This window comes from Canis lupus, chromosome 31, assembly GCF_011100685.1.
Source record: "Canis lupus familiaris isolate Mischka breed German Shepherd chromosome 31, alternate assembly UU_Cfam_GSD_1.0, whole genome shotgun sequence".
Taxonomy (NCBI): Eukaryota; Metazoa; Chordata; class Mammalia; order Carnivora; family Canidae; genus Canis; species Canis lupus.
Window position 1 is genome coordinate 3,138,290 of NC_049252.1, and position 18,029 is coordinate 3,156,318.

Consider the following 18,029-nt stretch of genomic DNA (forward strand, 5'->3'; position numbering starts at 1 on the left):
TTAGTTCTTAGATTTTTAACTTAAAGTTCTAATTAATGGTGAATATTTGGAGAAAATTCAAAGTAAAGTAAATTTTTGAGGTAAAATGTGTTAATATAGCTTATCTTCTAGAAGTAGGAAAAACATTATTTCTTCAACTGGTAATGAAGTTGAAAATAGGTCATGAACATTTTTGTATATTTATTATGTTTCACAAAATTACACTTTGCAGTCTAATATAAATATTTTTTAATTTGTGTATTTCATGAAGTAAATCATATTCTACATAGTCCAACTATTAAAGCCATGTTGTAATTCTTAATGAGCAAGTTATTCTTTAATATTTAGAGCAAAGGAACCAAGCTACTCATTGGTGCTGTGTGTTTCAACATTGTTCATTGCTCAAAGAAAATTTTTAAAACTCTGAATTTAAAGGTGTCTTATAATTTAAGAACTTTGAAAAAATAAATGGTCTATAAAAAATAAATTGAAGTACTATTTTAGAAATGTTTTATACAGAACCTGTAACAGAATTAAATATCTTAATTTCTGGGACGCCTGGGTGGCTCAGTGGTTTACCGCCTGCCTTTGACCCAGGGCGTGATCCTGGAGACCTGGGATCGAGTCCCACATCGGGATCCGTGCATGGAGCCTGCTCCTCTCTCTGCCTCTCTTTCTGTGTGTGTCTCATAAATAAATAAATAAATAAATAAATAAATAAATAAAATAAAATAAAATCTTTTAAAAAATATCTTAATTTCTTATATATTACAGACTTATTCTGCAAGTGATTAATAAATTAAGCATTTGCATAAATGATTTTTACTGGTTGCTATTTGATTGAAGTTTGACAGTAGATGTACCTCATTTGCTTCTTGTCTGATCATTATGAAAGTTAAAGTTCCATTACTTAAAACTATAGAATTTTTTAAAAAATGAATGACCAATTAGATAAAACTGGCTTTACATTATTCTGAATCTTTTGGTATTAACCTAAAACATCTTCAGTATGTTTTTACAATTTGTTTAATATTTTCTTTCTTCATTTCTTTAATAAAATAAATTATGAATCATCATTTGGCCACAACTTTTCTTAACAAGTATACCAGCACAAACAGCTTTCCCTTTCTATCCAAATAATATCTTGGGGCACCTGGGTGACTCAGTCAGTCAAGCATCAGACTGGACTCTTGGTTTCCACTCAGATCATGTTCTAAAGGACCTGGGATTAAGCCCCACGTAGGCTCTGAGTTCAGCAGAGAGTGTGCTTGAGATCCTCTCTCTCCCTCTCTCTCGCTGCCCCTCTCTCCTCTCTCTCATGCTTTCTCTCTCTCTAAAATAAATAAATCTTTAAAAAAAAGAAAAAGAATAACATCTTTACAATATTTATGCAGAAATATCATCAAATTTTCGTGTAAAAATCCCAAAAGTGAAATATAATTTTGTTACTCATGAAAATGTCATATCAATATTAGACTAAACACACATTGAATCATAATGTGCAATTACATAGATATGTAATGTATATGTATATGTATATGAATAAGTAATACATGTGAGTGTATATACATATCTTTTATTTATTTTTTCAAAGATTCATTTATTTATTTGAGAGAGAGAGAGAGTGAGGGTGAGTGGGGGAAGGGGCAGAGAGAGAATCCTCAAGCTTACTCCCCCCTGGGTTCAGAGCCCCACACAGGGCTTGTTGCAGGGCCTGGCCCTACAACTCATGAGATCACTACCCAGGCAATACCAAGAGTCAGACACTTAACCAGCTGAGCCACTCAGGCATCCTTATACATATCTTTAAAAAACAAGTTCCTATCTGAAATGGAAAAAAGCACAAGAAATTACACTTATGTACCTCTACCATTTCTATTATGAGTATCAATCACTCATAATTATAAATATACCTTAAATTAATATTAATAATTGAATATTATAACTTTGTAGAGAGTATTTTCCATGAGTACATGTATATTATATATGTGTATATGTATTTCATTTTAAAAATTACTAAACAGCTGTACTTAAAACAGTAAGATAATCTGAGACAATCATAAAATAGCAAGTTAGGGTGGCATATTTATTTAGAGATCATTTGATATTTGTTTGAGAAACTTTATACTAATATTTTAAAATTTAAAATTACAACTTTATTACCTATCGAAGATAGGTTAGCACTCTTTAGAGGACATATCTAAATTTCATTTTCAATTTTGTTTTAAAATTGCTATTTAGATATAATTCCAAACATTTAATAGAGAACTCTATATAAATATATATTTGTAGGAGGCTTTTTCTTTTTTTTTAAGATTTTGATTTATTTATTCATGACACAGAGAGAGAGAGAGGCAGAGACACAGGCAGAGGGAGAAGCAGGCTCCATGCAGGGAGCCCAACACAGACTCGATCCTGGGTCTCCAGGCAGGTGCTAAACTGGGGAGCCACCCGGGGATCCCATGTAGGAGGCTTTTTCAAAAAGAATATGACTGGTTAACAATAATATGATACTTTAAATATTGTTAATAGAGCTGCCCGGGTGGCTGAGTGGTTTAGCACCTGCCTTCATCCCAGGGCATGACCCTGGAGACCCCACATCAAGTCCCACGTCAGACTCCCTGCATGGAACCTGCTTCTCCCTCGCCTGTGCCTCTGCCTCTCTCTCTTTCTCCTCTCTGTGTATTCTCATGAATAAATAATAAAATCTTTAAAAATAAATAAATATTATTAATATATTTCCTCTTATTTATTATAAGAATAAAAGCCTCTCTTTTTAATTGCATGGGAAAGGTCACATAGTTTTAAGGATGTATTGGCTTTTACTAAGAGATTTAATTTATGTACACATTAAGTTACTGAAACTAAGGGATTATATAATCTCATCTTGCTATGAAAACAAAGTTAATGTTGCAAAGATCTACATTTTACTACCTTCAGTATCTAAATATTACAGCTTCAATACCATTGTATATTGTATTATGGGGTAAGATAAACTCAACAAACCTCTAGGTAAGAGGAATATAGTGTAAAAATGAAGACCTTGCCAAAATGAAAATAGCTGTGTGCACAAGATGGAAATCATGGTAGATATTATTATGTGATATGTAGGAAACTGCTATAAAATTCATAATTTGTAGCCTTCCATTCCTCTGGCATCATATCAAAATTCTTCTTCTAGAATTTAAGGAGAAACTAAATTACACTAACTAATCTCCCTTATTTCCAAATTCAGATAATAGGAGATGGAAGGTGTTTTGATATCATCTAACCCATGTAATAGATTTTTGGAACTAAAATTCAAAAGGTGAACTGATTTATGCAAGGTTATACAATTTGGTAAGCTGTAGATTAAAGACAGAAAGTTAAGATTCTTTGGCCTAGTGTAGTATGTTTTCTCCTTACTTTTACTTTGCATTCTGTAGCTTTTGGAGTAGGACAAAATTCTAGATAAAAACAGGACTTTTGTTTTCTTAAAGATAATATCCAATATGGAAGAATAAGGAATACAAGAATTCGATCATTTGTCTCTAGAAGGCAATAGATTGTGCTTCCTCTCCTCACCCTAAGCATGCCCTTTAGATACTTATCTCATGCAAACAAAGATTAATGCCAACCACAATGGTACAGGGAAATGTCCTTTTGTGCCATGTCAATCCTTGTAGCCTAGAAACCCAATCTCATTTCTTAAGGTGCAAAATCATCCTCCAATTATTTACAACTTCCGTCTCCTCAATGTATGTTTTGCTGAGACACAATTTATTCCAGTTTTCTAGGGTATAATTTAGATCCTACTAAATTGGAAGTTTTGTGAATGAGGCCTAGAAATAAGCACTTTAAACAAGCACACCAGATGATTTTGATGCAAAATAAAACTTGAGAATGATTAACTTAGGGGTTATTATGGATGATAAGAAACATGGATGAAAGGACAAAAGGAAAAAAAAAATTCAATTTTAAGATTATCCTTATTGATATATATCCGTTTGAGCAAATAATGAAGAGATCACATGAGTGGGAGGGGGCATCATAATTATGAGAGAAAATTTGCCAATTTTGGCTATACATAAGATCAAATACACAGATATAAAACATCTTTAACATCCTTTAACATCCAACTGGGGCTCCACAGAGAGATACTGGCTTACTGTTAGCATTTTCAAAATCTTCCTTATCACTCCAAACATAAAAGGTAAAACCAGTAACAGGAAAAATAAATTGGCAGTCCAAATTCTCTGGAGATTAAAGTAAAATGAGATGAATATGAGGAAGACATTAACTATCAAATAGAAGGCATGTGTTTGTAAATATTATACACTGCAGTGCGGTGGAGAACAAGGGAGAATAAATTCCCTGAAATATTTGGAGATCTCCATCAGCCCTGGTGACAGTTCACATCTAAATCTAGCAGGAATTTTATGCCATTCTTAGTTTAAAATATACATAAAATTATTTTCCAAACACAAAAACACTCCAAAACACCAAATTTAATTAACTGCACTAACACCTTAATAGATATATTGACATTCTGACATGTTAAATATGGATAAATTAACATTGACCCCAAACTTATACATCAAATACTTATTTAACTGATATCCTAGAATGAACATCTAGAAATGTTTATTAAGAATCTGTCTTCCTTTAGAAAGAAATCTAATTAGACAAACATCAAAGAATCCACACTGTCCCTCTCCTCTTGGATCTATCACACTAATAGCAGCCTAGAGTTTACTACTTAATCTCTAATTGAAATCATCCAGACTTGGAACTCGAGGAGTCTTCAGAAAGCAGCTACCACAACTTCCCAACATATTATAAATGGAAATAGTAAGGCTGAGACTTTGAATAACTTTTGTGGAGTTCTGAAATTAGGTCTGTGAGTGAAGGTCCACAAATTGTCTGTTTTATGTGCCCAAGAAAGTCTAGTATTGCCCACTATGGTGAAGGAGATTGGAGAAAAACAAATATGCTCACTGGTTGAATAATTTTGGAAAACTAAATTAAGTAAATTTAAGCAAATTTCTCTAGTAGGAGTTTTTAAACAAATTTAAGTTAATAAACACATATTAATGTGTACTTGGGAAAAATCTGGTTTTTTAGAGTTTGGTTTTTCTGATCACATGATAAGATCCTTTGTGAGGATTATCCATTCCCCATAAAACCTAGTCATGTGCTTCATATTTGATTAAGGATCATTCATATATTATTAAGCATGTATCCAATTATACAGATGAAACTGACTTCCAGGTGATTGAGAAGTAAAGAATAAGAAAATCAGGCAATGTCATATAGCTTCCTTGTCAGCCTACTGGATGAATAATATGACTCACCCTAGTTAACATAGGAATGCTCCAAATAATTGGATCACAACATGGGATACACACTTGAAGAGAAGCCCTGCATGAGACTATGTTCCCTCAATATCCTAGCACTCCATGAATGTATTTTTTGAATGACTGAAAGAGACAAATTTTGTTATGTAACACACATCTCAGGACTTTAACAAGTACAAAAGGAATAAAATTCCATCTTTCCTGTCTTTCTATATACAAATAAAATATTTTAAACAATTATTTTGAAAACCACATATAGTTAATAAAGATATCAATATTCATCACCCATACATACAAGTTTTCATTTTCTATAGATAATCCACAGAGAAAGAAAAAATATATTTCAAATTCAGAAGGAATATCAAGATATTTTTGGCCAGTAAGTCAAGAATTTGTATAAATGGCCCTTTAAGAGGTGACACATAGTAATGTTTAATTTATGTTGGAAGCTAATCTACTTTTAAAAGCATTCTCCCATGAGTACTGGCTCCTCAATCTTTTCTTAATAGTGAACAAGTAGTTATTATACATTCAGGATAACACGTTTGATGAAGTAGTTAATGTGGCATTCTCACCTTGTACCACTAGGAATAGTCTTATCATTTAAATATATCTTTGAGCAAAAGTACAAAGTTCTGAAAGTCAAATTATAACTCCCTACAAGAAAAGTCAGTAATTGAATGCAAAATATGAATTTCATAATAAAATTATTGATCAATAGTTTTTTAACTATTTGTTATTTTAAAATTGTCCTGGCTGATATTGAAAATAACCATCATTTTAAGGAAAATTGTTTTTTTTTAAGATTTTATGTATTTATTCATGAGAGACACAGGGCAGGGGGCAGAGACACAGAGAGCGGCAGAGACACAGGCAGAGGGAGAAGCAGGCTCCATGCAGGGAGCCCCATGTGGGACTCGATCCTGGGACTTGATCCCGGGACTCCAGGATCACACCCTGAGCTGAAGGCAGGCACTAAACCGCTGAGCTACCCAGGGATCCCCCAAGGAAAATTCAATGAAATTATTGACACAGACTCAAGAAGAAAATGTCCTTCAAAGTGAGTGGGTTTTTCTGTTTTTTTGTTTTGTTTTGTTTATTTACTTGTTTTTACATTTTTCCAGCAATAAAACAGTCATGGTGACCTCTACCACCCCTCACTTCAGCTTTGTATATGTAGCTGTGTGGTTATGTGTGTGCATATATATCTGTATATAGCTGCAAATAAATGAATTTATATTTACAAGACAGTTGGCCAGTAGAAAGGGAATAATTTACTGTCCTAACGGAATAATATTACGAGCTGAATACAGGCTCATTGTCTTGAACACATTAAAAATTACTCCTTAGGTAATTATTATTGTATATATAAAATCAAGAACTTACTTCTTTTTTAAAAAAAAGATTTTATTTATTTATTCATGAGGGACAGAGAGAGAGAGAGAGGCGGAGAAGCAGGCTCCATGCAGAGAGCCCGACGTGGGACTTGATCCCGGGTCTCTAGGATCATGCCCTGGGCTGAAGGCAAGCACCAAACTGGCATCCCTAGGAACTTACTTCTAAAAGACTTTTAAAATATATACACGTATTTGTCTCCTGTCTAAATTGGAGAAAAAAAAATACAAGCATTCTACAGTCATCTTACTTTCCTACATAGATCAGCTAAGTTGAGAAGTGTGAGTAAATGTAGGACTCTATTTTAACAAACTTGGCAGACATCAAATTTGCTTCATTATAATTTAATTTCATTTTAAATTGAAACCTATTACACCAGTGTACAAATGGGGATATCACTTACAGATTCATCTCAGAAACTGCCCTAGAAGCACCTCTCTTCCCACCTAGTTTTGCTAATTACCTTACCTTCCATCTTTTACCTGTCAGCCCTCCTGCCTGAAAGGACTTACTTCCATCTTCTCCCAATCATCTCCTCTCCCACCACACTCACCCTCCCCAAGGAAAGGTGACAAAACCACTTTCTGAAAAACCTGCCTAAGTTTTAAAATAATAACACTTTCTCTCTCTTATATAGAATAGAACTTAGTGTAGGTATCGATATGCAGGATTTTTCATTCCATGGAATTTGTAATCGCCAAACAGCACTAGTTTTGGATTTGAGTGCTTAGTACTTTATGTAAATAAATTTCTTATAAATTTGATTCTTTGTTTGCCTTTTACCAGTGGCTTACTAACCTCACCTAACTTCATTTCCCCTTTTAGTTGCTAATGTTATGTTTAATAGATGAAATAATGAAATCATAATAAAATCTAGCAGCCAGTATGAAAATATATTTGTATGGATGTATCTTAATCTGGTCATCTGGTTTATCGCGAAAAGATAAAATTCTATTTTGTGTCAGCACCAGTGAAGATGATGGTTACTCTGACAGAAGAACAGTGCTATGATTTATCTCTAGCAATTCTGTACTTTTAAATTTTCTTTGAAAACATTAGGGAATACAGCAAATTTTATTTTATTTTTATTTTTTTAAATACTTTATTCATGAAAGACAGAGAGAGAGAGAGAGAGAGAGAAGGGCAGAGACATAGGCAGAGGGAGAAGCAGGCCCCACGCAGGGAGCCTGATGTGGGACTCGATCCTGGGACTCCAGGATCAGGCCCTCAGCCAGCTGGAGGCAGACGCTCAACTGCTGAGCACCCAGGCATTCCGATACAACAAATTTTAAATTGAGATGATAAAGTGGATGGAAGTAAAAAAGAGGGAAGAATGTCCTTGAAAGAAGGAAAGTTTGTCTAGGTCCTGGTGTAACAAAAGGCATGTAATTCACATAAAACAAGAAAATAAACCTTGACATAACTGCAAATTTCAAGGAGGAGAATGACAAAGGTAAATTTGAAGCAGTAAGGAGACATCAGAATATGCATGATGTTATAAAGTCTGGATTAATTTTAAAAGCAAAAGGAAACAATGGGGGAGTTCTGAACAGTGGAATGACATGATAAATACTGTAACTATAAAGAAAATGAATTTTAGGTGGTAGTTGTAAAAGACAAGGGATTTGTTTTTTGGGATTTTTAATTTTTTAAATTATTTTTTTAAATATTTTATTTATTTATTCATGAGAGACACACAGAGAGAGAGGCAGAGACACAGGCAGAGGGAGAAGCAGGTTCCATTCAGGAAGCCCAACGTGGGACTCCATCCGGGATCTCCAGGATCAGGCTCTGGGCTGCAGGTGGCGCTAAACCGCTGCGCCACCAGGGCTGCCCTTTTGGGATTTTTTTTAAAAAGATTTTTACTTATTTATTCATGAGAGACACAGAGAGAGAGGCAGAGACAGAAGCAGGCTCCCTGCGGGAAGCCCAATGTGGGACTCCATCCCAGGACCCTGGGATCACACTCTGAGCCCAAGGCAGATGCTCAACCACTGGGCCACGCAGCCATCCCAAAGAGATGGGATTTGGAATCAAGGAAGTCAAAATGTTGGAATAATTTGTGTAAGAAGTAGGATGGATAAGATTTAGAAAAAGAAGCCGAGCCACAAGATTAAAATTAGAAACAAATAGGGCTAAACTCATGTGCAAATCAAAGCTATACCCATAACCATCTACATACCTAAAGTGGTAATTCATACAGCCATTGATTCATCCCTGTTTACTGGACACGTGTCAGATGGATGAGCAATGACCAGAGATAACTAAGCAGTGCTGGATGCTAGGTTGCAAATATATTTATACTTACAGTCTAAATTTTATTATCTCAAAGTCACAATTCTAATCACAAATACATACCCATTAAAACAGTAACAAAATAACAACCCACATGGGTTACTACAATGAAACACAGTGGACCAACAGAGACAACAGTCATGTATATATCTTAAAATTTAGAAATTAAAAGAAGAGACAGATTTTTTAAAAACTACAAGTTCAAAGTTCAGGTGAGCTACAACAGAAATAATCATTTTAATCAAAACCATGATGTGATCCATTTAATAAGATTTTTGTTTGTCTGTTTAAGATCAATGTTCTGTATGGAGAAATATTATGGAAGTGTGAAAATGTAGACACACAAGGATAAAACTAGAGGTGAGTTAGGTGTCAATAACCAAAGTGGTGGCAATGGAGATAGGAAAAAAGAAACAGATTCAAGATACATTTAAGAGGTAAGAGCAATAAGGGTCTCTGGGTGGCTTAGTCAGTTAAGTGTCTGACCTCAGCTCAAGCCATGATCTCAGGGTCCCAGGATTGAGCCCTGTGCCTCATCCCAGGATGGAGCCTGTAAAGACCACCCCTCCCCTGCCATGGAGCCCTGCCCCTGCTTATCTGGCTCCCTCTGCCCTCCCCCTGCTTGTGTTCTCTCTTTCAAATAAATAAAATATTTTTTTAAAAAAGAGGGAAGAGCAGGCAGCCCAAGTGGTTTAGCGCCACCTTCAGCCCAGGGCCTGATCCTGGAGTCCCAGGATTGAGTCCCATATCAGGCTTCCTGCATGGAGCCTGCTTCTAGCTCTGCCTGTGTCTCTGCCTCTCTCCCTGTGTCTCTCATGAATAAATAAATAAAATCTTAATAAAAAAAAATGAGGTAAGAGGACTGAGAATTGAAAATAGTGTGAAAAAGAAAATAGTTTGGATGTGGAGAAGAAGAGAAAAAGGAAGAATTAAAAGATGATTCTTAGGACTTTTACCTGGAAATAAGGCTGAACCATTTACTGAGATGGAGTAATTTTAAAATAAATAGACTTAGAGGTGGATCCATTGTGGAATTTTGAACTTGACAACATAATGAGAAGGACAGCAGTGAAGCTAAGCTTGGCAGTTGATCTAGTTGCTTCAATTATTTCAGACAATTAATAGCCATCAGTTCAATCACAAAACAGTAAATATTTTATTGTATATAAAAATCCCAGAAATTTCGACCAACTTTTCTCCAATTCATAAAATATTTACATATTCTAATTATATTAAAATGAAAAAAAATCAAAGCAACAATTCATTAAAAACTAGAAATAAACATTCAAAGTCGTAAAACCATGATAAGAATAAAAGAAACAATATAGTAGAGAACAATCTTCTGGGTTTCTTTTTTCTATTATTGATGCAGGGGTGGAATTAAAATAATTATCTATATTTCATTAGTAAATAGATGTCTCTAAAATAAATTATTTCCCTTTTGGCCATAATTGGTGCTGTACATTAGTTTAATCTTCAATTGGAAATGACTTAAATGTTATGTATATGTTTCCAGTAACTTATAAAGGTCTGCTATTCTTACATACAAGAGGTCACAAAGCCTGCTTGAAACTACATTGAGAAGAAATGTTATGTTTCATAAAAGAAGTTATGTTAGCAAAAGGATGGGTTTCTGATATTTTATTATGTCTCTCCATCTTCCAACTATTGCCAAAATGCAAAATTGTTTTTTAGTACCAAATGTGTCATTTGCATTATTTGCTATTTTCATAGCTACACTCCAAAGTCCAAAACAGATCACATGTAATAAGAAATAAACATAATTAAAATTTTAAAAGTATTTCAAGGGTTAAAATGGTAAATTTAATTAAAATCAGGCCAGATTTTCACAATCTAGTCATATATACAAGTATTTACCCAATTACCACAAGTTGTCTAGGATGAAGAGACACACTGAGTTTTTGCATTAATGTTTATATAAGGTTCTCTACATCTTTAGACAACCTGGTGGCTAAAGCAAAAACTATAATCAATTATTCAAGAAAAAGGTTTAGAGGGACGCCTGGGTGGTTCAGTGGTTGAGCATCAGCCTTTGGCTCAGGGTGTGATCTCAGGGTACCAGAATCAAGTCCTATATCGGGCTCCCTGCATGGAACTTGCTTCTCCCTCTGTCTGTGTGTGTGTGTCTCTCTCTCTCTCTGTGTCTTTCATGAATAAATAAATAAAATCTTAAAAAAATACCGTTTAGAAATTATAATGTTATTTGTAAGATAGAGAAATACTGAGGTGGGACATTTGATATCATTTAGATGTTTTTAGAACAAAAATGTTTCATTTAAAAAAAATTCCAGTAAATTTTTTTTCAATTTAAATCACTAAAACTTTAAAATATTTAAGAAACTTAGTTCAGGAGAGTTTATAATAAATATAATTTAATACACAAATATAAAAGCAATGTTTATATTTTAAAGTATGGAATTTGAAGTTGTATTTTGCTTTTCAATATCTTCAGACTATTGAGAACTATTTTGATATTCATAATAGTTCCCAATATTTAAAATATTTGAAATGTTTCTGCATGATAATTCTTACCCATGAAGTTATATATATATATATATATATATAACATAAGTCCCAAACTAGAGAGATATTTGCCATAAAGTTACAGGATTTCTTCACAAAGTATTACAGCTTTTACATTACAGCTTTGTAATTACAAAATAATTACAGCTGCCTGCCACTAAAGAATTCACTTCTGTAAATCATAATTTATAGTATTATCAATTTCAATACTTAATTAGAATTATCATATCTAGTATTGCATGTATTACGATATTGAGAAATATATTTACATGGGTTTCTCAAAATTATTTCACATAAAATGAACAAATCCATTGTGACTATTTTTTAACATTCATAGATTATTTAGCTGGATAAGAAGAAAACTGAGAATGTTTTCAAATCAAGCAAAAAATTTATATAAACCCATATACCCAAAGCATGACAGCTATTTTGTATTTCAACCTACTAAATACAAGTTCTTCTTGTATTCTACTTAAATATCAACTCAATATGTGTCTGGAAAAAATTGTGAGATAAACTAAGAGAAGGTGAAAATGTTAGCATTTAGCAATCTTGAACCAGTTCACAGGACTAAAATGCACTGATAAACATAGTTACATGGAAATCCAGAGAAACTTCCTGTTCCAGCCAATAGAGATGGGGAAGGAAAGAGAAATTCAATTTGTTTGGCACATCAACATATCAATGCAGAAAAAGGAACATTTTTCAGTATATGAAGATAAACATAGTACAAATAGAAAAGAACTGTGGGCAAGAACAACTCAGGCTGTTCCTATTTTACTCTGTTTTCTTCAGCGGATTAAAAATTCAAAACCAAAGCTTGTGAAGCTTGTTTTCAGTACGGACAGTCTGGAAGCCTAAAAGTAAATAAATGTACCCTAATGAAGACAAAAAATGTTCTAGTTAAAGGATAGGAATACTACTGTTCATGTTCAATCAATCTTTAGACCTGAATATTAGTTTCTAATAATCAAGAGAAACACCTCTGACCAGGTCTAATCTTCTGATATACATTTAATTATAATTTATTGAAAATCACTTATGTGAGTCAGAAGTTCAGCTGATAATAAACTTTTGGACTAAACTGCTGAACTTGGACACAATCTGGTGGAAAACAGGCACTGAGGAAAGAATTTAAATGACTTGGATGTGAGGAATGAGGCATTGTATCAAGTTTTTAAATACTCAAATTACTTCATTGTAGTTCTGTTGCAAAATAGTCAAGAGAGAAAAATGGGACAATTTTTTAGGGAATCAAGACTGGTCTTTAGTTTCTGGAAGAGAGATTTTAATGACAAAATTTACTAAAACTTTTTTTTTATGTTAATAAAAGTGCTTGGAGAACTAATCACATTTTTAAAGCCCAAGATTCTGCATCATTATTAGATTTCTTCAGAATATGGGCAACCTCTATAGATCAGATTTGGCACAGGATTGTCTAAATATTGCTAAGTTTCAATTAATAATAATCAAAAGTAATTATGCAGAAAATATTCATCTTTAAGATAGATATTTCAGATAGTCCAGATTTCTATATTATAAATCATTATTTAAAGTAAACAACAAATCCCCATTTATGAACAAGTTTCCCTAGTTGTCTTGTACATCTCCCATGCTTACTAAATATATCTGACAATGATTAGGATAAAAATGCAATAGAAGCACATATTTAATGGCAGTTGAGAGTACCAATTAAAATACTTCCTAATCATAAGATTGTCAATGGAGAGAATAATTATCTGTCAGTTTCATCTCTTAATAGACAGATATAGTATAATGCAAGGCTATTTTTCTTTATAAAAGAGGTTTTTATATCTAATCAGTGTGTCTTAGTTTAGCTTAAAACGTATACTATTCCGTCACAAGCTAATTCAATTCTATGTGAGCCATAGCTATAATCTCAAAATCCTTATCTTTTCTCTTTTTGTTTACTTGATCCAAATAAAGACCTGTTTGCTGTTGTTTTCTGGGGCCTCTTTCCTAATTAGGACCAGTTAAAATATTCTTTTTCTTCTGACTGTGAGAGGGTTTTACCGTAAGTACCAATACAAATAAATAACATGATGGCTTCAGATAAACCTCATTAATGGTGAAAAAAAAAAAAAAAAGGTAGTTCTTCAGGTTCCTGCAAGCCTTGAATACTTTATAAATTTCAATAATCATAAATATTATGTTTAATATAGTTCATCACCCCAAAATACAGTTGGTGTTTAATTTCCAAATTTAGGGCAGCCCTGGTGGTGCAGCGCTTTAGTGCCACATGCAGCCTGGGGTGTGATCCTGGAGACCCAGGATCGAGTCCCACATCGGGCTCCCTACATAGAGCCTGCTTCTCCCTCTGCATGTGTCTCTGCCTCTCTCTCTCTCTCTCTCTGAATAAATAAATAAATAAATCTTAAAAAAAAATAATTTCCAAATTTATACAGTTGGTGCTCTAAAGGATTTTATTAGAGTTTTACAAAAGTTTTCATTACTTTGATACCTGTGCCTGCTGGTTTGGGGACTTGGGCCATTATACTGCATGTGAGGAGAGTGGCAGGAACCAAGATGAATTCAGTGCTTGGGCCAGCAAGTAGAATTAATCAAATCGGAGAAGTATATACAATTTATAGACAGGGCTGTCAGAATGGAACAGTAGGTAGCAAGACCTTCACTCAGGAGTAAATAGAAAATTCTCTGTTTAATCCTACCTAGTCCTCTGTCCTCTGATTCATTATGGAATAATTATCTTTCAAATATTTATTGAACACCATGATATGCAACAAAAATGTCAAAGAAATAAGACAGTTTTTGCTGTCAAACAGGCAGTAACAAAATAAGCAATGTAATAAGTGCTATAGCAGAAATATGTAGCAAGAGATAAGAAAAATTTGGAAAAATTAGGGAGTATTTTTGTATTTGGGCTTCCTTATAAAATATGTTAAAATGCATGAGGAGGTGATGCTATGCAGAGGCACAGAATTTTTCCCACTAAAAATAATGAATAACTCTGTTAAGATGTATGCACTCAACAAATGGTCACAAAAAATACGTGAAATTGTCAATTACCCACATATTTATAAAGATGATTTATCTTTAAAAACATTCCAAATTAAAGAACTATGGGTCAGAATAATGTCTTCAAAATATTAACTTTATTTATTGAAAGAACTATTTGTGCTGTGGCACCTGAGTGGCTCAATTGGTTAAGTCTGACTCTTGATTTTGGCTCAGGTCATGATCCTAGGGTTGTGAGATCCAGCCCCACAATGGGCTCCACACTAGGCATGCAAGCCTGCTTAAGATTCTCTCTCTCCCTCTTCTTCTGCCTCTCCCCATCTCTAAAAAACAAAGGAAGAAAAAGAAAGAATTCCTTGTGGTAAAAATCCAAAATGAACTGAATTTAGGTAAAAAGGGAGTTTCATTTCCAATTCTACAGTGTCTGTATATTAGTGATCCTAGAAGATTAATATCTAATATTTATAAGCCTCACCCAACCTTTGCTTATTTGAAGTGAAGTGATTATATTTGCTGGTAAATGTGACTAGAAAAACTATGACTGTTACATAAGATTTATTTACATGATACCAAACATACCCAGATGGAAAGTGTAAAAACAACTCTATAATTAACAAGAAATTAATCAGAATTTTTTCTTATCATATACCAATTCAATGACTCTAGAAACATGTGCATGTCTGGTATCATGTAGCTAAAACCCTTGAGACAGTCAGTAAACTACTCACTGACCTTTCTGTTAACTGAGATTCATGGATGCAGCAATCATCTTTTAGATCTTACAAAAAGGATTACCTTTTTCTGCTGTCATCAGAAGTTTTTGACCTTTCTGTTTCTTCCCTCAAGAAACTGCTCTAGAATTCCAATTTTATCTTTATATTTTTAGTGTATAAGCCACAAAACTTCTTTTTTTTTTCCTTACCTGAAGCATCATCCCTCTATTGGCCTGCAACATTTTGCCCTTTTGTGAGTCTGAGAAAACTGGACAGAAACATGTAGTGTCCTCAAATGCAAACTAAGGTTTGCTTAAAAAAGCAAATACCCATAACCAAATAAAAAGCATTAATAAAGATCTGACTTTGGATATGCTCTGATAAAATGCAGATTCAATATTTTTTAATAAAGCTTATCCTTCTATGTTTCAATATTTCATCAGGGAAAATAAACACATATTTTATTTAAAGATAAATATTGTTTAATGGGCTGCACCTGGCAGCAAATGCCTAGTCCTCTTTTTTTGGAGAAACCTGGTGGAGGGATGGGAGGGTGGGGCTGGAGAGGCCTGGCATTCATTCTGGGAGTACTTCTGTTAGCTTTCTTTTGGACTTCTCATCAAAGTCTGTATTGAAATACAGAATATATTTTGCCTGCTGTAGAAAATAATATACATAAAGATATCTAACATTCCTTATTCCTATGAACTACTTCTGGGATAGAAGGCCCATTCCTGAGAATTTCTAATAGCCATGTCTAGTATACGATCTTAATATTTTTCCTAGCTGGTACTATGTTGGAATATTTCCTCATTATTTTAAAAGTTTCACTAAAAGTTTACTTAGAGACAGAAGAATGCTTCTTTTAGATTTAAATAATTTGTGTGGAAAGAAGAAATGTGTTTGTTCTGGACATCCTCATGATTAATAAAAAATAAATAAATTATAAATTCAAGTATAGACTGTTGCCATTGTGACGATGTGCAATTTTTGACTTTTGTTTCCAATCACTATTACCACTCTGATACTCTACCCATAAACAATTTTACTTTCAATCATCCCAGGTGATTATGATGTGCTGCTTACAGGCATAGTGAAAATGCAAGAAATAGAAGAGATTACTAGCGTGGTACTTTTAGGGAGGAACTGATTGCCGGTGCATTGAATATGCTGGTACATTGAATTTGCACCACTTTTGATACATATTACACCTGCATAATCTGCTATGTTTTAAGACTACAACACATGGATATGAAGAGAGTTCTGGGCAGTACAAGAAGGATGAAATGTTTAACAAGGAAAAAAAACAGTTTGTAAAGAAAATTAAATATTTAGGGGCACCTAGGTGGCTCAATGGTTGAGCATTTGCTTTGGCTCAGGTCATAATCCCAAGATCCAGAGATCCAGTCCCACATTGGGCTCCCTGAAGGGAGCCATCTTCTCCCTCTGACTGTGTCTCTGCCTCTCTTTGTGTGTCTCTCATGAATAAATAATTTTGTAAAAAAAATTTTAAGAAAAGAAAATTAAATACTTAAAAACGATACACAGCCAAGTCATATGTCTTCTGTACTACTAGTAATTATACCCCAAAATGTTTTTTTAATCTTCAGAATGAACTAAGAGAGACCTAGTGTTGAAAGATAGACCTAAAATATGGCATAGATGAATCAATTACAGAGTTTTTTTAATTAAAATGGAATGTGAGCCACAAAAGGAAGCCACATATGTAATTTAAAATTTTCTAGTAGCCACATTTAAAAATGAAAAAGAAACAGGTGAACTTCTATTTACATATTTAACACAAACTTTTAAGATATTATTTACCAAGTAATCAAAAAAGTTATGAATGAGATATTTTACCTTTTTAATATTTCATATTAAGTCATCAAAATCTCAATTTGGTCTAAGTGGCTAGTGGTCACTGCATTGGACATTAATATGTTTGTATCCTGAAGTTTTTTAGGTTTTCCTCTATTAAGCTGTACACAAGTGAGAGTTGGATTCTGAAGGACTTGAAGATAGGTGCCATTCATATTCCTTACAGTGAACAAATGCTGTTTACTCTTTAAAAGCAAAAACAAACAGAATTTTCTTTGACTAAAGGCAAATTTTAATGTAAACATTTCAGATATTTTAAGGGAAAATAAAAAGAACTAGACTCTGTCATACAAAAGAAAAACTTCTGAGGATTCTTTTGCTGTGTAAATGGTTTTAACACCAAAAGCATGGATCATGCTATTAGCATTAACTTGCAACTGAAGAAAAGCCTAAGGAAGTCAGAAAGCATATCAGCTCAGCACCCCAGTCACAGAAAGAGCGATGCCTTTCACATCCTGCCGCTTATTTCAAACTGAGGACTGACAATCTGCAAGAGTTGAAAACAGCAGGGCATATAATAATTGGGTACTTCATTGCATGCTAATGACTCAGTCAGTGTATCAGTAAAAGTATTTAATGTGGCTAGAAATATGATCAAGTATTATAGCTTTATTTTTCAGTAGGACATTTCTTTCCACGGGAACTTAAATTCAATGCTAACACCATTCTGTTTCTATAGAATACATGTTGTGCCGTTCTATGGCAGTGAAGTACATAAATTCAGGGAAGTTTGTGTTTACATGACTTTATTTTGTGTGTGCAATATTTTATTCACAATATTTAGTGTCAAAAAAGAAAGAGGGAAAAAAATGAGAAAGGGGATATATATATATATTTTTTAATGTAGCTTCTCTGCAGCTAGACGAAAACATTTTTACTTTTTCTGCCTATT

The 18,029-nt window shown here is 33.6% G+C and overlaps 1 protein-coding gene across 3 annotated transcripts in view; it reads right to left on the minus strand.

Moving 5' to 3' along the window:
• Positions 1 to 18,029, minus strand: part of CADM2 (cell adhesion molecule 2) — a 1,062,630-nt gene that overhangs the window by 913,819 nt on the left and 130,782 nt on the right. The gene's annotated exons all lie outside the window — the stretch shown is intronic.